The sequence below is a fragment of the Crocuta crocuta genome, unplaced genomic scaffold (genome assembly GCF_008692635.1).
Source record: "Crocuta crocuta isolate KB4526 unplaced genomic scaffold, BGI_CrCroc_1.0 scaffold1070, whole genome shotgun sequence".
In the NCBI taxonomy this organism is placed as follows: domain Eukaryota; kingdom Metazoa; phylum Chordata; class Mammalia; order Carnivora; family Hyaenidae; genus Crocuta; species Crocuta crocuta.
The window spans coordinates 84,139-103,225 of record NW_027531291.1 but is presented as its reverse complement, the minus strand read 5'-3'; the positions used below and the strand labels follow the sequence as shown (position 1 = coordinate 103,225).

General features: G+C 40.4%; 1 protein-coding gene across 13 annotated transcripts in view; it reads right to left on the bottom strand.

Annotated features, from left to right (window-relative positions):
- PRRC2C (proline rich coiled-coil 2C) overlaps nucleotides 1-13,869 on the bottom strand; it is a 95,848-nt gene extending 81,979 nt beyond the window's left edge. For 5 of the 13 annotated variants that reach the window (XM_077771497.1, XM_077771500.1, XM_077771501.1 and 2 more), the window contains exon 1: nucleotides 13,671-13,867. The gene's annotated coding sequence lies outside the window, so the exon portion shown is untranslated. Of the gene's footprint in view, nucleotides 1-13,670 lie in introns of all 13 variants that reach the window. The other 8 variants (XM_077771504.1, XM_077771498.1, XM_077771505.1 and 5 more) reach the window with 3 other exon arrangements.
- Between the last annotated feature and the right edge of the window lie 5,218 nt (nucleotides 13,870-19,087).

The window sequence follows — 19,087 nt, the reverse complement described above, 5'->3', positions numbered from 1 at the left end:
GGAGGGGGGAGAGAGAGAGAGAGAGAGAGAGAGAGGAGAAGAGAATCCCAAGAAGTCTCCACACACAGCATGAGCGTTACGCAGGAACTCAGGGCTGGATCCCACCATCCTAAGATCATGACCTAAGAGCTGAGAAAGGCACTCAACTGACTGCACCACCCATGCACCTTGATCTTGGGGTGATGAGTTCAAGCCTCATGCTGAGCGTGGAGCCTACAAATTATGTATATAATAAAAGCAAACAGATTGTTTCTAAAAGATCTAAGGGAAATTTGGAAGGCAGAAGTTTATCACAAGATAAACATCAACCTTTCAAAATGAAAGAATGACAATACTGGTAACAAAAAGATGGTTTTTATGAAGAATAAGCATCATAGGTTGAAAATTATTGAAAAAAATCTGTGAAGGGTTTCCAACATCAAGGCAAGATAAGCTATGATCTCTAAAATTCCTTCAGTCTCAAAAATTGTAAGATTCTAAGGTTACTCACCATTACAAAAGGATTTAGAAGTATTCAATACGAAAACATTATTTTTAGTGATATTTAAAATATAGCATATTTGAGTCACGCCTGCGTGGCTAAGTTGGTTAAGGGTCCAACTTCGGCCTAGGTCATGATCTGGTGGTTCGTGAGTTTGAGCCCTGCACCATGTTCTCTTCTGTCAGCACAGAGCCTGCTTCAGATCTTCCATCCCCTTCTCTCTCTGCCCTGCCCCCCATCTCAAAATAATGATTTAAAAAATCAAGCATATCTGTAAAAACCCATACCATCACAAATTTCCAATTTGCTAAATTCAATTAAATTAAGGCACCTTTCTGGCCACCGCTTCTAAGTATCCAAGCTCTGTCTACCTCTGTTTCTTCATTAATCTTATGGTGAGAATTTAGTTCCTCTGGAAAATGAAGTACCATGTCCCACTGATTTAAACAGTCAACATTAAAAAGAATCTGTAGCCACTTCCAAGTAAGCATACTATATACACACCATGTGTTTTATTTAAAAAACAAAGAATCTGGGGTGCCTGGGTGGCTGAGTCAGTTAAGCATCCGACTTCAGCTCAGGTCATGATCTCACGGTTCGTGGGTTTGAGCCTCGTGTCGGGCTCTGTGCCGACAGCTCAGAGCCTCGAGCCTGTTTCAGATTCTGTGTCTCCCCCTCTCTGCCCCTCCCCCCCGTTCATGCTGTCTCTCAGAAATAAATAAAACATAAAAAAATAAAAAATAGTCTCTACTAAGTAATAAGAAATAGTCAAGTATCATATACAAATATAAAAAGTAAACAGATTCTGTGTAAAGCATTTTTTTTGGTTTCTATGACTGACAGCTCTGTCTCTTTTTCCTATTTCCCTACATAAATGTTAATAAGCTTTTGCCACCTCTCTTTAGCAGCTCTATGTGCTTTCCCCCTTGGCCATCTCGTCTATTGTTTGCTGCCTTGGTAAGGAGATTCACCAAATCTTCCCTTCAAACTACAATCTTTAGGCGGAGCCCAGCTGGCTCACCTGGCAGAGCATGGCAACTCTTGATCTTGGGCTTCTAAGTTTGGTCACCACATTGGGTGCAGAGATTAAAGATTACAAAACAAAGTACAATCTGTACACACACACTTTTATTTGTAGAACAAATGTCTTAAGCTTCTTGACAGAACTACATCTCAAAATGTTTGATTCCTCTGTTCACTGATACAAATATTTACCCACACCTACTATATTATTAGGCACTACTAGGAACAAATGAAAAAGGCATTCATCAACTGAATGGAGATAACATGAAATGTAGGAGGGTTGGAAAAGAACTGGGAAGAAAGACCGACAATTAAGCAAACGAGGCACTGACAATCAGTGATGACACCCCAGAAGAAGCAGCCAACTGGGGATCTAGACTAGTCTTCCCAAGGCTGGGCAGTTTGAAGGCTCTCATTAATGTCCAGCAGCACCTGCAGGAGTGGGGCGTAAAGGAAAGCACACAACAAACAGCTGGAAGGAAAAGGAACCAGAGCAGTACCAGACACGTGTGAAGAAAAGCAAGTGAAAGGAAGACACTGCCAGGAAAATAGAGTTACATTTCACGGAAGACTAAGCCAGAGAGAGAAGTAGGAGAAGGTGGAAGAGGATAAGTAGGACAGTAGAAGGAATTGCCAATTTTAATGATTGATAAAAGCCCCCCAAATAGTAATTATTAAATGCTTACTGAATCAAGCTTACAATGGATTGCATTGTTCATTTAATAAAAAACAAGGAGAAAATGTACTACCTGAGTGATAAACTGAAAGCATTAGAGCCTGTGATTTGAATTTAAGGTTTCAGGTGATGACAGGATTTGGAACAGCAAATAATCAGGGAACAGAAATGAAGGAATACAGGAATTTTTCATACTGTTTTTACAAATTTTCTGTAAGATTAAAGATTATTCCAAAAGAAAAAGGGCAAACAAAAAAAGCTCATCTGCTGTCACAAACACGTTCTTCTCCATAACCACTTTCCCTGACCTACAGATTTAAAACCCTGAGTAATCAGGGCACCCTAGGTGGCTCAGGTGGTTAAGCATCCGACTCCAGCTCAGGTCATGATCTCAAGGTTCGTGAATTCAAGCCCCAAGATGAGCTCTATGCCAACAACAGCTTGGAGCTTAGAGCCTGCTTCTGATTCCTCCCTCTCTCTCTACCCTCCCCCCAATCCTCTATCAGTCTCCCTCTCAAAAAGAATAAACATTTTTTAAAAACCCTGAATAATCTTTCACATTTACACCTTCCATTTCTAACATGAAGAGGGATGTAAGTTCTAGATGTTCTAATGTAGTAATTTCTCTTGAAACCTTTAAAAAAAACTGAGCTCTAGAGATGTAAAAACACCAGATTGGGAATAAGAGCTCAGAGCTCAAGTCACGAAAATTTACCAATGAAAAAACAACTTTACACAAGTAAAAATACCCAAAACTCATAGCTGGGGGGGAGAGAGAGCCAAGATTAAATCCAGGCTTGATGCCAAAGCCAATGCCCAAGATAACCTCACCATATGAAAATCAGAATCCAATTTTTCATTATAAAAGAGATAAACATCAAACCTCTAAAATGTAATAATAAATGTTACTTTAGGCTAAGAGATTCTAAAGTTTCAAGCTTTTATTTTCAAACTTACTCCATTACAGTACAGAATAAAATATCAAGAATAAAAATTAGTAACAGAATACAGTAATAACTCTATCAACAAAAGTATTCCATCTGTTGTAAAAATGTCATTTTGAAGTCTAATGATATCTAAAATGTCTAAGAATCAATGCACTAAAGATTGTAAATAAAGAGGGAACACTGTACAGAATTGTGTCCCTTCTCAAAATTCTTACACTGAAGCCCTAACTCCCAACTTGACAGATGTTATCTGGAGATGGGGTCTGGGGGAGATAATCAGGTTTAGCTGAGGTGATGAGGGTGGGGCCTCATAACAGAATTAAGCTCTTCCAGGAGGAGACAGCACGGCACTCTCCCAGCCACAGGAAGATGCTGGGCTGGAAAGCAGCTGTGTGCAGGTCAGGAAGGGAGACCTCACCATGGTATTTTCTCATGGCAGCTGGAGCTGACAAAGACAGGGAAATATATTAACTCCAGAAAACACATTCTGTCTATAAAATTTTACACTAAATTTTCCATTTAAAATGGAAAGGTCTTGCTCTGGGTAAGAGGATAAACTGATCAACCTCTAAGTTCATTTCCACATCCAATTGTTATAATCACTTAGTAATCCTAAAGTGAGAGAGACAGCAAATATTTTTAAGATCACATTTGCTGCTAAAATAGAAATGCTAAGAATACTACCATATGTTGAGTGCCTCTACTACAAATAGCATACAGCAAAAGCATTAAAAATTGTCATTTTTAAAAACAAAGTGTAATATAAATAAATCTGTTGGGAGTTCTAATCAGAATGGTAGAAGGGCTCAGGCTGTTTTTAGAAACTGAAACATGTGAATTAAGTTTCTAGGGCAGAAAACCCTAAGAATCAGAAAAGATATGTAGTTATCAAATCTTCTATACCATAAATTATTGTTCTAGCAAAGTAATAAATCTGCGCATCTACCATTTTCTCAATGATGTGAGTCCCAGATCACTATTCTTGACAACTTATAATATTTTTAAACTGCTCATATCACACAACTACTTCTCTTAAAACTGCTTTGGTTAAAAAATAAAACTGATTCAGTTTATTTTTTTAATGTGTTTATTTCGGAGATTGAGAGACAGCGTGTGAGCAGGGGAGGGTCAGAGAGAAAGGGAGACACAGATTTGAAGCAGGCTCCAGGCTCTGAGCTAGCTGTCAGCCCAGAGTCCGACGCAAGGCTCGAACTCACGACCCATGAGATCATGACCTGAGCCAACGTCGGATGCTCAACCTACTGAGCCACCCAGGTGCCCCAAAACTGATTTGGTTTAAATCCCAGCTCTAACATTTGGTAGCTAGATGTTTTTATAGCATAATTGTGGCATACACATATTATTGCACAAGCATTTCCCTAGCCATTAAATATAATTCTGAATTTTATGTCCTTGTCTGTGGATTATATCCTCTATAGTCTATTGTGAGATTTAATTAACAAAGTGTGTATAAAGCTCTTAAAATGGTGTCTGGCACTTAATAAAAGCTTAATAAATAGGTAACAATGTTTTCAAAACTTACACATTACTAGTAAAAAACCAAAGCATAAGAGTTTCCTAATTAACTTTTTTGCAAGCAAGCATGTTGGATGTTACAGGAGAAAGAGAAGCATTCTCTTCAAGATGTTCATTTGACATCATGAACTATCCTAAACTTCAACTAAATGGCTGCCATAAGGGTTGAAATTTCAAGTTTAATTTGTTAAGTGTAGAGAACTGTTAACATCCCTCCCTGCCAAGCACTGGCTCTATTCTTCTACCATTAAAACATATATCTTGAGACATGTAAGCCTACCCATCTCTCTTTTTCCTACTTCCTAACTTTCATTCTTTTTTTTTTTTTTTTAATTTTTTTTTTTTAATGTTCTATTTATTTCTAGGAGAGAGAGAGAGAGAGACAGCGTGAGCAGGGGAGGGTCAGAGATAGAGGGAGTCACAGACTGAAACAGGCTCCAGGCTCTGAGCTGGCAGTCAGCACAGAGCCCGACGCGGGGCTCGAACCCACGAACCGCGAGATCATGACCTAAGCGAAAGTCGGACGCTTAACCGACTAAGCCACCCAGGCGCCCCCTAACTTTCATTCTTTGCATGTTTCCAATGTGTCATAAATATAACTATACAATAAAAAAAATTTCTGGTCAGGAAACCAAGCAATCAGCACATGTAGGCTATTAAGGACTTTCTTGTTCCTCTTTTTCTCTCTCTTCTTCCCTTCCTTCCTTCCTTCATCTCTTCCTTTCTTTTAAATCTCTACACCCATTGTGGGGCTCCAATTCACAGCCTCATGTTATCAAGAGTCACATGCTCTTCCAACTGAGGCAGCTAGGAGCACCTATTCCTAACTTTTTAATCCCTTCTCAACAGTTCTTTCTTCAGTAGGAGAGAGAGATACTTTCTCTGCTTCCGCTATGTCCAAAGACTGCCTGGTTCTACAGTTGGGAGATATTTCATCTTTCTACATTCTGCATATTAATTCTGATGCAAGCTATATGGCTCCACCCATATTAGAACTCACAGAATTGTACAAAGACCCAATTTTTATCTGAATTTCAAAAACTCATACTGCAATATAACCAACCTCCAGTCTGTCATTAAGCCTCGTTTCAATAACACCACTTTCCTTTAAAAATAAAATTTCTCTGGGCACCTGGGTGTCTCAGTCGGTTAAGCGTCCGACTTCTGCTCAGGCCATGATTTCACAGTTTGTGAGTTCAAGCCCCATGTCAAGCTCTGTGCTATAAGCTCAGAGCCTGGAGCCTTCTTTGGATTCTGTCTCTCTCTTTCTCTCTCTCTGCCCTTCCCCTACTCATGCTCGCACAAGCTCGCTCTCTCTCTCACTTTCTCAAAATATATTAATAAACAGACATTAATTTTTCTTAAATTTCTGTTCCATTTTCCTAGCCTTCAGAAGTTAATTTTATACCTCCCACATTGTACTTCTTCAGTTAAAATCTACACATATAGTCTGTTTCCCAGTTGCTGGAAATATTTAATATGCTACATCTTTAGAATACATTGGATAAAATAGATGAGTATTTGCCCAACTACTTAACCCATCTTAAGAAGGTCTAAGCTTTATGTTCCTTGGTGATCATTTCTCCAGTCTCCTGACTGTTATTCGTTTTGTTCTAAATGTTTCCTTGAATATACCTCCCTAGGACCCTTTCATAGCATCCACTGGCCTCCACAGGGCCTTTGTGCAAATAGAAAAACATACGCTTTTGGGTAGAAGCAGGTACTCCTCTGGGTGAGGTGGTGATACACTGGGAAAGAGGGGAGAAGTGAAAGCACAATTACCCCTGAGAGGCCTAGCCAGAGCACAGGACTCTACCAGCAGAGCAAGCAGCAGATTTCAGTCCTTCTTGCCTCCTTCAGCACAGCACATTTGTGCAGAGCACAAACAGCACAACCACATAAAACAGCCCTCCACTTTTAGATCATTCACTAGGAAAGAGGGAAGAAGGAAAATCAATTATTAACTTCTCTAGCCACCCATTCTCCAACTACATATGCACCCATCTCTTACTTCACAAACTCAAGATTTGTTTTGGAGAGGATCTTCCAACATCATAGGGAACCTATCCTCCCTTTACCTTTTTTAACTTTCTGTTTTTCACAGTTCTCTTTTTTTGTTTAAGTATGGTGAATCCCTGTGTAATATGAAAGAATATTAAATTCAAAAGACACATGGAAATACATTTAATGTGATCTTTGCAACAATCCTCTGAAATAGGCAAAATGGATATTTTATTTCACAGATGAATATACAGGTTTCCCCTGCTATCAGAAAGCAAAGTATTCCCTCTGAAACCTTTTGTAAGCTGAAATGGCTCCAGCAAAGAAACAATTGCCATTAACTCATATGGAAAAATTTTGTACCATTCCCAGACCCAACAAATAACCTCTTAGGCTTTTCTGGTACCTTAGGACACACCTGCTAACAAATTCACAAAAAAATCAAGGTAAAGCACAGATGCTCATAAACACAGTTCAAAGCCATGATGTCTTCTAGATGCTGAGTGTAGTTCCCAAAGAAGGGGCCTGGCGGCACCACTCTCACCTGCCTCTAAATGGCTACTGTCACTTTTTGCTTTTTGTAAAAGTGAAAATCCTTTTCAGAATTCTTTCAAGGTGTCTGGGTGGCTCAGTCGGTTAAGCGTCCAGCCTCAGCTCAGGTTATGATCTCACCGCTCATGAGTTTGAGCCTTGTGTCAGGTTCTGTGCTGACAGCTCAGAGTCTGGAGCCTGCTTCTGATTCTGTCTCTCCCTCTCTCTCTCTGCCCCTCCCCCATTCATGCTCTGTCTCTCTCAAAAGTAAATAAACATTTTTTAAAAATTTAAGAATTATTTTAGTTAGCAAAAGCAGGTACTTGTATATGTCTTTCATAGAAGCAAAGTGAGATAGCACAAACTTCCAAAAAGCAGGGAATACCTGTACCTAAAATTTAAAGAAGCCCTGTCACTTGCCCCTAAAGTTAACAGAAAAGAACAAACCCTAGGTGACAAAAGGACTAACACTAAGTTTTTTAACTCACAGTACAGAGCTCATATTGAGTATTCAAGTCACCTAAACATCAAGAAGTCTCACTACTTATCCCTCCCTGCTGGTTAAGCAGGGTGAAAGCACCTTTCACCCTCTTTACTTGATCTAAATTCTTTTAGGGTCACCGAAGATCTGTCAGCCAAATCCAAAGGCCACTTCTCATATTCTTCTGAACTCTGCTCCATTTGGCTATAATAATCCCATTTTTTAGATTATTCTCTTCCACCCTGATTTCTGTGGTGACCTCCTCACTTATTCTTGCTTCCCTTCTCTTCCCAGATTGTCTTAGATATCTTGCTACATTTCTATCTAAGCAAATACCTCCACTTTGCAGTTTATCACAGAAATGGTTGCCCCAAGTGCGTAGTTAAGGCTCTAATTTAGATCTCTTCTTCTGTAATGCTGCCATTCCCTGAGCTGAATTTATTCCATTCTAGACTTTCATCACTTCCCACCCCCATTAATTCTAACTGTTGCCTGAATCTACCCAGCATTCTTTTTTTTTAAGATTTTATTTTTATTTTTTTAAATATTTTTATTTATTTCTAGGAGAGAGAGAGACAGCGTGAGCAGGAGAGGGTCAGAGAGAGAGGGAGACACAGACTCTGAAATAGGCTCCAGGCTCCGAGCTGGCAGTCAGCACAGAGCCCGACGCGGGGCTCGAACCCACGAACTGCGAGATCATGACCCAAGCANTGTTGCCTGAATCTACCCAGCATTCTTTTTTTTTAAGATTTTATTTTTATTTTTTTAAATATTTTTATTTATTTCTAGGAGAGAGAGAGACAGCGTGAGCAGGAGAGGGTCAGAGAGAGAGGGAGACACAGACTCTGAAATAGGCTCCAGGCTCCGAGCTGGCAGTCAGCACAGAGCCCGACGCGGGGCTCGAACCCACGAACTGCGAGATCATGACCCAAGCAAAAGTCAGACGCTTAACCGACTAAGCCACCCAGGCACCCCTCAAGATTTTACTTTATTTTTTTTTTAAATGTTTTATTTATTTCTAGGAGAGAGAGAGAGACAGCATGAGCAGGGGAGGGTCAGAAAGAGAGGGAGATACAGACTCTGAAACAGGCTCCAGGCTCCGAGCTGGCAGTCAGCACAGAGCCCGACGAGGGGCTCGAACCCACGAACCGCGAGATCATGACCTGAGCGAAAGTCGGGCGCTCAACCGACTAAGCCACCCGGGCGCCCCTCAAGATTTTATTTTTAAGTAATCTCTACACCCAACATGGGTGTCAAACTCACAACCCTGAGATCAAGAACTGCAAACTCTACCAACTGAGCCAGGCAGGTGCCCTCAGCATTCATTTCTTACAGCACTTATGTCCTAAAGAGTGGAATACAAGACTACTAATGGCTTATTAAATGACTTTAAGTGGTCCATGGAGGAATATTTAAAATTATGTTTATTTTGGGGCACCCAGTGGCTCAGTCAGTTAAACATGACTCTCGATTTCAGCTCAGGTCATGATCTCACAGTTCATGAGATTGACCCCCGAACCGGACTCTGTGCTGAACATAGGGCCTGCTTGGGGTTCTCTCTCCACCCCTGCCCTCCTCCCCACTTGTTCTCGCTCTCAAAATAAACAAACATTAGAAGTAAATAAAAATAAACATTATTTTTATAATAATAAAAAACATTAAAAACAAAACAAAAAACATTAAAAAAACAAAAAAAACATTAAAAATGTTTATTTTGAAACATGTTGAAGGAAAAAAAGCAACACCAAGTAATCATGTATATTCTCCTTTTAAATTCACTTATGTAGGGGTGCCTGAGTGGCTCAGTTGGATGTACGTCCAATTTCAGCTCAGGTAATGATCTCAGCTTGTGTGTTTCAGCCCGCACTGGGCTCTCTGCTGTTAGCACAGAGCCCCCTAGGGATCCTGTCTCCCCTCTCTCAGCCCCTCCCCTGCTCACTCTCTCTTTTACTCTCAAAATAAGTCAACTTAAAAAAATAAATTCACTTATTTAAAATATAGTAAGCTGAATTAAAGAAAATATTAAAACAGTTTGAAGATTTTAAAAGTCATAAACGTCTTAAGGTTGGGAAATACTTGCCACTGGAAAATCCATGTCGTATGGAAGTTTCGCAGTTAGGCTCTGGGTCAATAATTCGAATCCCGTTTACTAGTTAAATAACTTTGAACAAATTACTTAAGCCCCAGTTTACTAGTGTAACAGGGACAAAATAATCTACCCTCTAGGCTTACTGTACAGATTGAAAAAGATAATCTACAAAATTATCTTAGCCCGGCACCTGGCACAGAAAGTACTCAATATCAATAACTGCAATTATTCTTGATCTCTCTTGGCCATCATGCCTTTACTTGTAATCAACGAGGCACTTGATCTGTATTACAATGTTCATATACGGATTTTCTGCCCCCAAATTTCCCCTATCTGCTTGTATGTCTTTATTTTTATTTTCTGGTGTAAATCCAAAGATCACATGTCAACTTTTAACATTAATCCTTAAAACTGTGAACATCTTGGCAGTAGGAACCAAAAGCCATATTCCTCTGACTCACTATGCCTTACAAAAAGAATCTTTAATGTTTGTTGAATAAATCTAAATTTTAGAAAGGAAAATCTGATGCAAACAAATCTCATAACACATGGTATATAAACATAAATATTTGAAAGCATCTCATACTATTTTAATGGGGAGGTGGGTGGGAGGGAATGACAGTATTATTTTGCTCTACTAAGATATCTGTCAGTTGAATCTTAGTTGTGGGTCTATTCTTCTATTTCCTAATCTCATTCACTCACTAATAAATTCTAGGTACATGCCAACCACTGTACAAAGTGTTGAAGATACAAAGTAAAGGAAAACAGATATTGGAACACAGAATATTTCTTTTCCTACCTGAAAAAGAAAATTACTACATAATATGCTACGTAAATACCCCAAGTGTTTTTTTTACTTGATGTGCTCCACAAATGCTGAGTAAATCCCATCCTCCTTTAATGCAGAGCACCGAGGAGTGAGAACATCACATCACATTGACAGTAATAACTGTATTGCTATCTGGTGTTCAGACTACATATACTAACCATATAAAAGTTTTTGTCTGCCAACTAACAACTGTTGTAATAGCCTTTATTTGATCTGATTTGCCAGCAAACATATACACACACAGGCCCTAAAACATGACTGGTAATCTGTTAGTCTAGAGCAAAACCACGACAAATGTTAACTGGTGAAAAGATCAGTTTATATTGAACCTTTCCGGGGACTGGGAAAAAAACACACTACAGAAAATATACTGAAGTTACCCTCTCTTGAGAATATTTTTACCCACAAACATGTTCTGACTGACGCAACAAAGGCTTTATTGAGAAATTTAAAATGTTATGACTCAGAAAACTCACATTAATTCTCAAGCTTCTAAGCAACAGTTAACATAGATGGAGATAAACTATCATTGTGTTACCCTATTCATAAGCTGATAAATCTCTCTTTACTGAAAGTATATTAGTCATAACTCAGTGAGACACAACTTCTGGGATCTCCTTCACTGTAAGAATAGGATTCTGTATCAATGTGTGTAACATTTATCAATAATCAATCCTTGTCTTACATAAATATGGCATAAACAGCACCTGAAACAGAAATTACTCAACTGGCTTACAAACTTAAGCGGGAGGGGGTGGCAAGAGGAAACCACTTGGAGAGAGGGATGTACATAATATAATCTTCAAAGACATTTTACCAGTAAAGGTGGTGGGGTGGCATAAGGGTAGGGGCGGGAATGAGCCAGAACTCCTGTATTTTCAGCTGTGCTCAACATACTAAACCCAGGGTTACTGACTGTAGAGCATGAAGAAATCTTTAAGAACAAAAAACTAGTAAGTGTAAAAAGAAGGAAAAACTATTTAAATTCCCAAAGAATAGATACCTCATTCTAAAAATATACAGATTACTTACTGCTTATACCAATATTCTGCTAATCCACTATTACTTGGCCTTCTATTATGTCCTGAGCACAGTAACAAGTCCTTTACACACATGATCTTTGTTAATCCTACAGCAAACCCCGGAGGGAAGTACTATTATCATCACCACCTCCATTTTACAGATGAGGAAATATTCTATCAACAGTACAGGCCAGATCTCAAAATTTTAAAATTATGTGATAATGTATAGTCAAGGGTTTTAACCAACTGGCCTTTATTAGAAAAGGGAAGAATAATTACCTTATATCCCATCCCCAAAGTAGTTACAACTCTTTTTTCCACATTGCAACACTTTCAGCATTATATGCAACAATGTTTCTATACTGAAATCAAGTGAAAGAAAAAACTAGGTTAGCAATGCTACATCTTCAATTACCACAGTTCCTAAAAGGACAAGGAATAGAGAGGCAGTTTAACGGTCTACTTGCATGCCCTTTAGATTTAGGCAGTCCGGGTCTAGATCTCTACTGCACCACCATTAACTGCTGTGTGACCTTGGTCATGTTAGTATCTCTGATTTTATTTCCTCATCTGTAAAATGGGGGTGATAAGAACACCACCTCCCTTGAGCACTGGCTGTAAGATTAGGAAAGATACTGTATGCAAAGAGCTCATTTCTATGCTCAGTACACAGTAAAAGGTCAACTGATGGTAGAAGGAAAACAGCCACACACATAAGCTCACCAAACCAAAATAGAAAAGTAAAAAGCCTGCATTCTGACAAGCGTTTTGCAGAAAATAAAATTACGATTGGACTACATGCCAAAGAGAAAGTTCAAATTCAGTCTATTCCTAATTTTTTGTTAGGGGATCAATGCATTTGAGGTGGGCCAGAAACGATGCTGCAGTCCATCTGTAACACACACCTAAAAATGGCTCCAGAGTGGCATCTTAATCACCAACAGAGGAGGTTAAATCTACTTTTTAACAAATGCTAGAGTTAGGCTTGGTGGGCACTTAAGTATCCCGCTACTGTTTTTATCTGCAGGAGGAAGCTATCAAGCACTTAATCAAGAATCCTGATCCTTCTGGTGCATTCCAAAAGAAAACCCTCCAGCACAGCCGCCTACCGCACAATTCCAAGTACCCTAGCGGGGTATGCATCTATGAACTTCGGCTGAAGATCAGCCGGTGCAGAAATCCGGGTGGCTTTAGGAGCCTGCAAACGTCAGGCGTGTGGGAAATCTCAAACAAATCTCAAAACAAATATGCATCCCTTTAAAGGAACCAGACGCATTCCTCTCGGGCAAAGGGGCAATTTAGCAGCGTTCCCATTGGTCCCAATGCCCTTTTCTTCAAGTCCTAAAGTGGGGCCTTTACCGTAACACCAATAATATTAACGCTATCGCAAAGAGAGCGCTGCAGTGTGGGAGTCGCTACGCAGGTTAGGGGATGGCGAGGCCTAGGGTACGAAATGACTACCAAATCTTCCTCGGGAGTTGGGGTAGCATGTCCCTAGCGGAAGTAGGGCTGGTCTAGGTTCCCCCCAAGAGTCTCCACCGAGCCTGGTCTTGAATCCAGTGCCTCTCACACACACACTGCTCGCTGCAAATTCCACCATCACTACACACGGAAAAGAAGTAGGCAGTAAGGGCCCCAGATGAGCCCTCGAGTTGTTTGGGGGACTCATCGCCCACATTAGATAAAAACACCTATCCCAAGGAGAGAACCCCCTTCCATTTCAGCCGGCGACCCGAGGGATCCCCCCGCGGGGCCTGAGCTGGGACTGGGTGGGAGAGACCGACGGCTCCGGAACTCCCGCTGCAGACCACATGGGGCGGGTCTGACTCCGGTTTCCCGCTCCCCGACCGGGAGGCCAAGACTTCCCCCAGACACAGACGTGATGGGAGCCAAAAAGAGGGGGATGGCCGGACCCAAGGCCGTCTCCCAGCGGCTCCCCAGTCCCTGCCCGCCGGGGCCTCGGTGCGCTCCCACCCCGCAGGCAGCCCCCCGCCAGCCTACCCCGATGGGGCCCGCTTTGATCACCGCTCCTACGCCCTCGCTTTCCTTACCGGCCAGGGCGAGTGTCAAGCGGAGTGTCTGCGCACTTCGAGAGTCTCCGCCGAGCTCTGATCGAGGGATGGGGAAGGGAAGGCGAGGGGGAGGGGGCGGCTGCGAGGACCACCCGACTGGGAAGGCCGAAGCTGTGGATGGACAAACCGCCAAAGCACTTTCGCCGCTTCCCGAGAGGTAGAGAGCGAGCGAGAAAAAGAAGCAAGATGGCGGCTAGCCAGCCCCTACGTACGACGTCATGCCGCAGCGTGCGTAAGGCACCTCTCCGCAAGCCCGCCCTCCGGCGCAGAGACCGCCGGATCACGTGGGGCCTCCGTGGCGGCCCAACCCCGGCGGAAGGCGACGGCGCATCCTGCCGGAAGAAGGGAGTTTTCTGCAATCGGAGTTCCCGCCGCAGGGTAAAGATTTGCTCTACAGGAACTGTGCAAGAGGCCACGGTTGTACGTTGCTAATAGGCCTCAGGGAAGAGACCCCTCTTGAAAGTGGTGGCTGGGTGTGTGAATTGGTTCAACCAACAGTTTGGCCCTACGCATCGACATTACATTATGCATAGTCTTTAACCGATTAATACTTAATGATCAGGGAAATGCTTATGCTGTAATATGTTTATGCCGTTAACTATGCTATAGACACACACAGCTGCATATTCATAGAAAAGACTAAAAACTGTAGTCTGGATGTTAACGGTAATGTTAACAGTTTTCGTAGGGTGTTCAGATTTTTAAAAATATTTTATGCATGCCTTTCTATAATTTCCATCTTTTATCATGACAAATCAGATTTAATGGGTAATGAAAATGTTGTGAGCCAGAATATTGTTATGAGATGCAAATGATAAATGTGTGCACACATATAGTGTACATAGTGTGTGTAACTATCGATGGTATTGTGTTTAAGTTTCATAAAGCATTACATATTTTTTTAGGTTTTAGAATAAAACAAAAACATGTTTTGCTAACTAAGTGCTATGTAGTATGAGTAAGTTTCTTAATATCTCTTAGATTCAGTTTTCTCATGTGTAAAATGAGGTAATACCTACTTTTTCTATGTCAACTGTACTTAAAACACATGATAAAATGTTTCAAAAATTTTAAAAAATTCTCCCACAAAAAAATAAAAATACCTACTTCTCAAGTTTGTGTCATTTGCTCACCAGATATGTGTTGAGCACCCCTCTGTGGTAGGTACTGGGACATAAAGGAATAGAACAATTAAGACATTAAACCCTGGGATCCCTGGGTGGCTCAGTGGGTTAAGCAACCTATTTTTGATCTCAGGCTAGTGAGTTCAAGCCCTGTGTTGGGCTCCTTGCTGTATGCGAAGCCTACTTAAAAAAAAAAAAATGACCTTGACCCTAAGGCAATAGTCTAATGATACAGATCAAATAATAGTAGTGATACAGATCAAATAATAGGTTTGGATTTGTGCAATGAAGGAAACAAACAGGATATCAAGATAAAGAATAACCAGGAAGAAGGGCAGGGGTAATTTATTTTAGAAAGTGTGGTCCCCGCTTACTTCTCTGAGAAGGGGCCATTGAAACTGGGACCTGAATGATAACAAGAAGTGGTAATGCATAGAGTAGGTGCAAAAGTGCTCTGGACCAAGTAAACTGCAATTGCAATGCCCTGATCTGGGAAAACAGCTTGGAATGTTCTAGAAATTAGGAGAGGAGAAGGTCTGGAACTTAGTTAACAGTGACACAAGATGAGACTAGAAGGAGAGCTGAAAGCCAGATTCAGAGGAAACTGGATTAGGGAAGGAGGGAGGGAGGAAGGAAGGAAGGAAGGGAAAAAGATTGGGAAAAATTACATTTCGGACATATAAAATTTGAGATGTTCCTGTAATGTCCAACTGTGGATCAAATATGCAATTGACACATATGTCTAGAGAGCTCAGGGGGGAAGACAGCATTGGAGAAATTTGAGCCTCACAGACATGGATTTCATACGTGTACACGTGTATTTCATAGACGTGTGTTTAAAGTGGTAGAAGAAAGTTAGATCCCCTAGGGAGAAAGTAGGGAAAGAAGGAAAAATGGCCATCCTTAAGGAACAGCAATGTAAAGGTCAGGTGGAGGTGGAGAACTTAGAAAAGAACACTGAAGGTAAGTCAGAGAACTGGAAAACCTGAAATGATGATGTCACAGAAGCCAAGGGAGGAGAGGATTACAAGATGGTGTGAACACTCACTTATGTTAAATGCTGCCAAGAGGTCAAGTCATATGAGAAATAGCCAGAAGTGTTCATTGTGTTTGGCAACATGGAGGTTACTGGTACCTTTTACAAGAAGTTTTGGTAGAGTAATGAGGTCAGAAAGTCATATGATAGTGAGCTGAAAAGGAGATAGATGCTGAGAGAGTGGAGACTATGGATAAACAATTATTTCGGGAACTTGGACTTTGCCACAACAGAAAAGCAAGGTAGTAGCTGGAGGGAATGTGGAGTAAAAAGAGACATTAAAAAGAAATGTTTTGTAGTTTATTTATCCATTCTGAGACAGGGAGAATGAGCAGGGGAAGGGCAGTGAGAGAGGGAGAGAAAGAATCCCAAGCAGGCTCTTCACTGTCAGCGTGGAGCCCAATGTGGGCTCAAAAATCCCAAAATGTTAGATCATGACCTGAGCCAAAACCAGGAGTCAAACACTTAACCAACTGAGCAACCCAGACACCCCCAAGATACTTTTGTTTTTAATTTTTTTAATACATATTTTTGAAAGACAGAGCACAAGTGGGGTAGAGAGAGAGAGACAGAGAGACAGAATCTGAAGCAGGCTCTAGGCTCTGAGCTGTTAGCACAGAGACCAAAGCAAGGCTTATGAACCATGAGATCATGACCTGAGCCAAAGTTGGACGCTTAACCAACTGAGCCACCCAACCTCCCTGAGACATTTTTTTTGGAAGATTTTTTTATTTTTAAGTAATCTCTACATCCAGTGTGGTACTCGAACTCACAACCCTAAGATCAAGAATTGCACACACTACTAACTGAGCCAGCCAGGCGCCCCAAGAGAGACATTTTTAAATATTGGAGGCAGTAGATCATGTTTATATGATTATGGGAATAATCCAAAGGAGGTAGGTAGCAATTATGTAGTAAAAGGAACACTAAGGAAGGGAGGTCCATAAGAAGGTGTGAAGAGGTCAGTTCAGAGAACTGATAAGAGAGTTTACCTTTGAGGGGAAAGCAGCTGGAGGCAATATTGTCGATTGGATGTCGGAAACAAGAGGGAAATCCCATCATGGCTGCTGTTTTCTCAGTGAAGGGAGAACAAGGAAATCTGCTGAGGAGGGCTTGTCATGTAGGAGTTTGAGACAACATTCAAAAATGAGAGTGAAGGATTAAGCCTAGTGTGAGAAACAGTAGGACCATCATTCTTTGCTGAGATCATTTTGTTGTTTGTGATTATGGATATATTCAAGGGCGCCTGAATGGCTTAGTCAGTTAAGCCTGACTCTGGCTCAGGTCATGAGCTTGCAGTTGGTGAGATCAAGGAAAGAAGCAGCTTGAATCAATAGCATGCCAGGATGTCCCTACTGTGTAGATCAATGTAGAAAGTTGCAACTATTGGAAATTAAGCATTTCCATCTTTAGGACAAAATCATCCTGCCATAGAGATGGATGAATCAAGAACAATCTATACATATAACCCTACTTGTTCTGAAACTGTGCCCATCAAGCAGCCTTTCTCCCTCCCTGCTAAAAGCTCAGAGCTANGAGTTTGGTAAGTTCCTTATAGATTTTGGATACTAGCCCTTTATCTGATATGTCATTTGCAACTATCTTTCCCCATTCCATCGGTTGCTATTAGTTTTATTGATTGTTTCCTTTGCCGTGCAGAAGCTTAAAAAAATTTTTTAATGTACTTTGTTTTGAATTATTCGCATCTTTCTTGATACCCCTTTGGCATAGGTAAATTTGTCATAATGGAAATGTTCTCATGACAGATTGAATGAAAATTTGTCATTAGAGATCAGTTTTGCTTTGTAAAAATTAATTTTGGGGTTACATGATCAAATTGCCAACTGATGGTATGTAACCAGGCAAACTGTTTCTTACTGAAAACAAGTTGTCCAAACAATGCAACTTATTTGTGATTACCCGAGTCTTATTTGCTAATGTTCTTTATTGAGTTTCAGAATTATTGAGTCTGAATTTATAAAATTCAGACTGATTTTATAAACCTAGAGGCACTGAAGATTTATGAGATGTTCGGTAAAAAAAAAAAAGAATCAATGACCATATCATGCTTTCTTAGTAGTAGTGTTTCTTAAAGGTTTGTGTGCACATGACAGTTTTGGTTTCTTTTTTACCAATGGTCCAGCAAACATTAATATCCTGATGTAATGAAAGCCATAATAATGTAATCTCATTTTCTTAACTTCAACAGATATTGAACTTTGTTAGTAAAGAAAAATATAGAAAAATAAAGAAAAATATTCCCAGTGCCTCAAAATTACCTTTTGTCAACTTGTAAGAGGTTATATGCTAAATGTATAAAATATTGCATATATATTGTCATATATAAAATGTTGCATTATATGTAAAGTGGAATAAATATTTTTGTTTTTATCAGTCTATTTCTTTTTGAGAGGNGATGAATCAAGAACAATCTATACATATAACCCTACTTGTTCTGAAACTGTGCCCATCAAGCAGCCTTTCTCCCTCCCTGCTAAAAGCTCAGAGCTAGAATCTGCTTTGAATTCTGTGTCTCCCTCTCTCTCTGCCCCTCCCCGACTCATGTTGTCTCCTTTTCTCTCAAAAACAAATAAACATTAAGAAAAAATTTTAAATATGCCATTCAGCTTATTTATATGATTTCTGCAGCAGTGTTCAGCTCTTTGGGATGGCTACCGAGAAGATAGACTCACAGTGCTGGGATTCAGTAGACAAGTACAACGTAGGGAGGTGATAATACTGAGTTTGAACATATGGTGGGTGTATGATAACTGGAAACTTGTGTCCACTTTATGATTTATACATGGTATATTTTAAATTCAAAAATTCCCTGCCACTTCTTCTGGTCTGAGCTATCTTCCCCACCAATATGGTCAAGGAATTGTCACTGTAGCAATGTTAGACTAAGTAAAATAATAAACAGAGGTAAATCACAAGCATACCTGCCCCTCCATTGANCGCTGTCTCTCTCTCTCCTAGAAATAAATAAAAATATTTTTAAAAAACTTAAAAAAAAAAGAAGAGAGGCTCAACTGACTGAACCAACCAGGTGCTCCCATCTAATTTTTTAAAATTTTTTAATTAAAAAAAAATTTTTTTAGTAATCTCTCCTCCCAACCTGGGGCTTGAACTCATGACCCCACGATGAAGAGTTGCTCACTCTTCTAACTGGGCCAGCCAGGCACCCCTATCAGTGTATTACTAACTGGCTCAGCAAACCCTTCACATAATGGAAA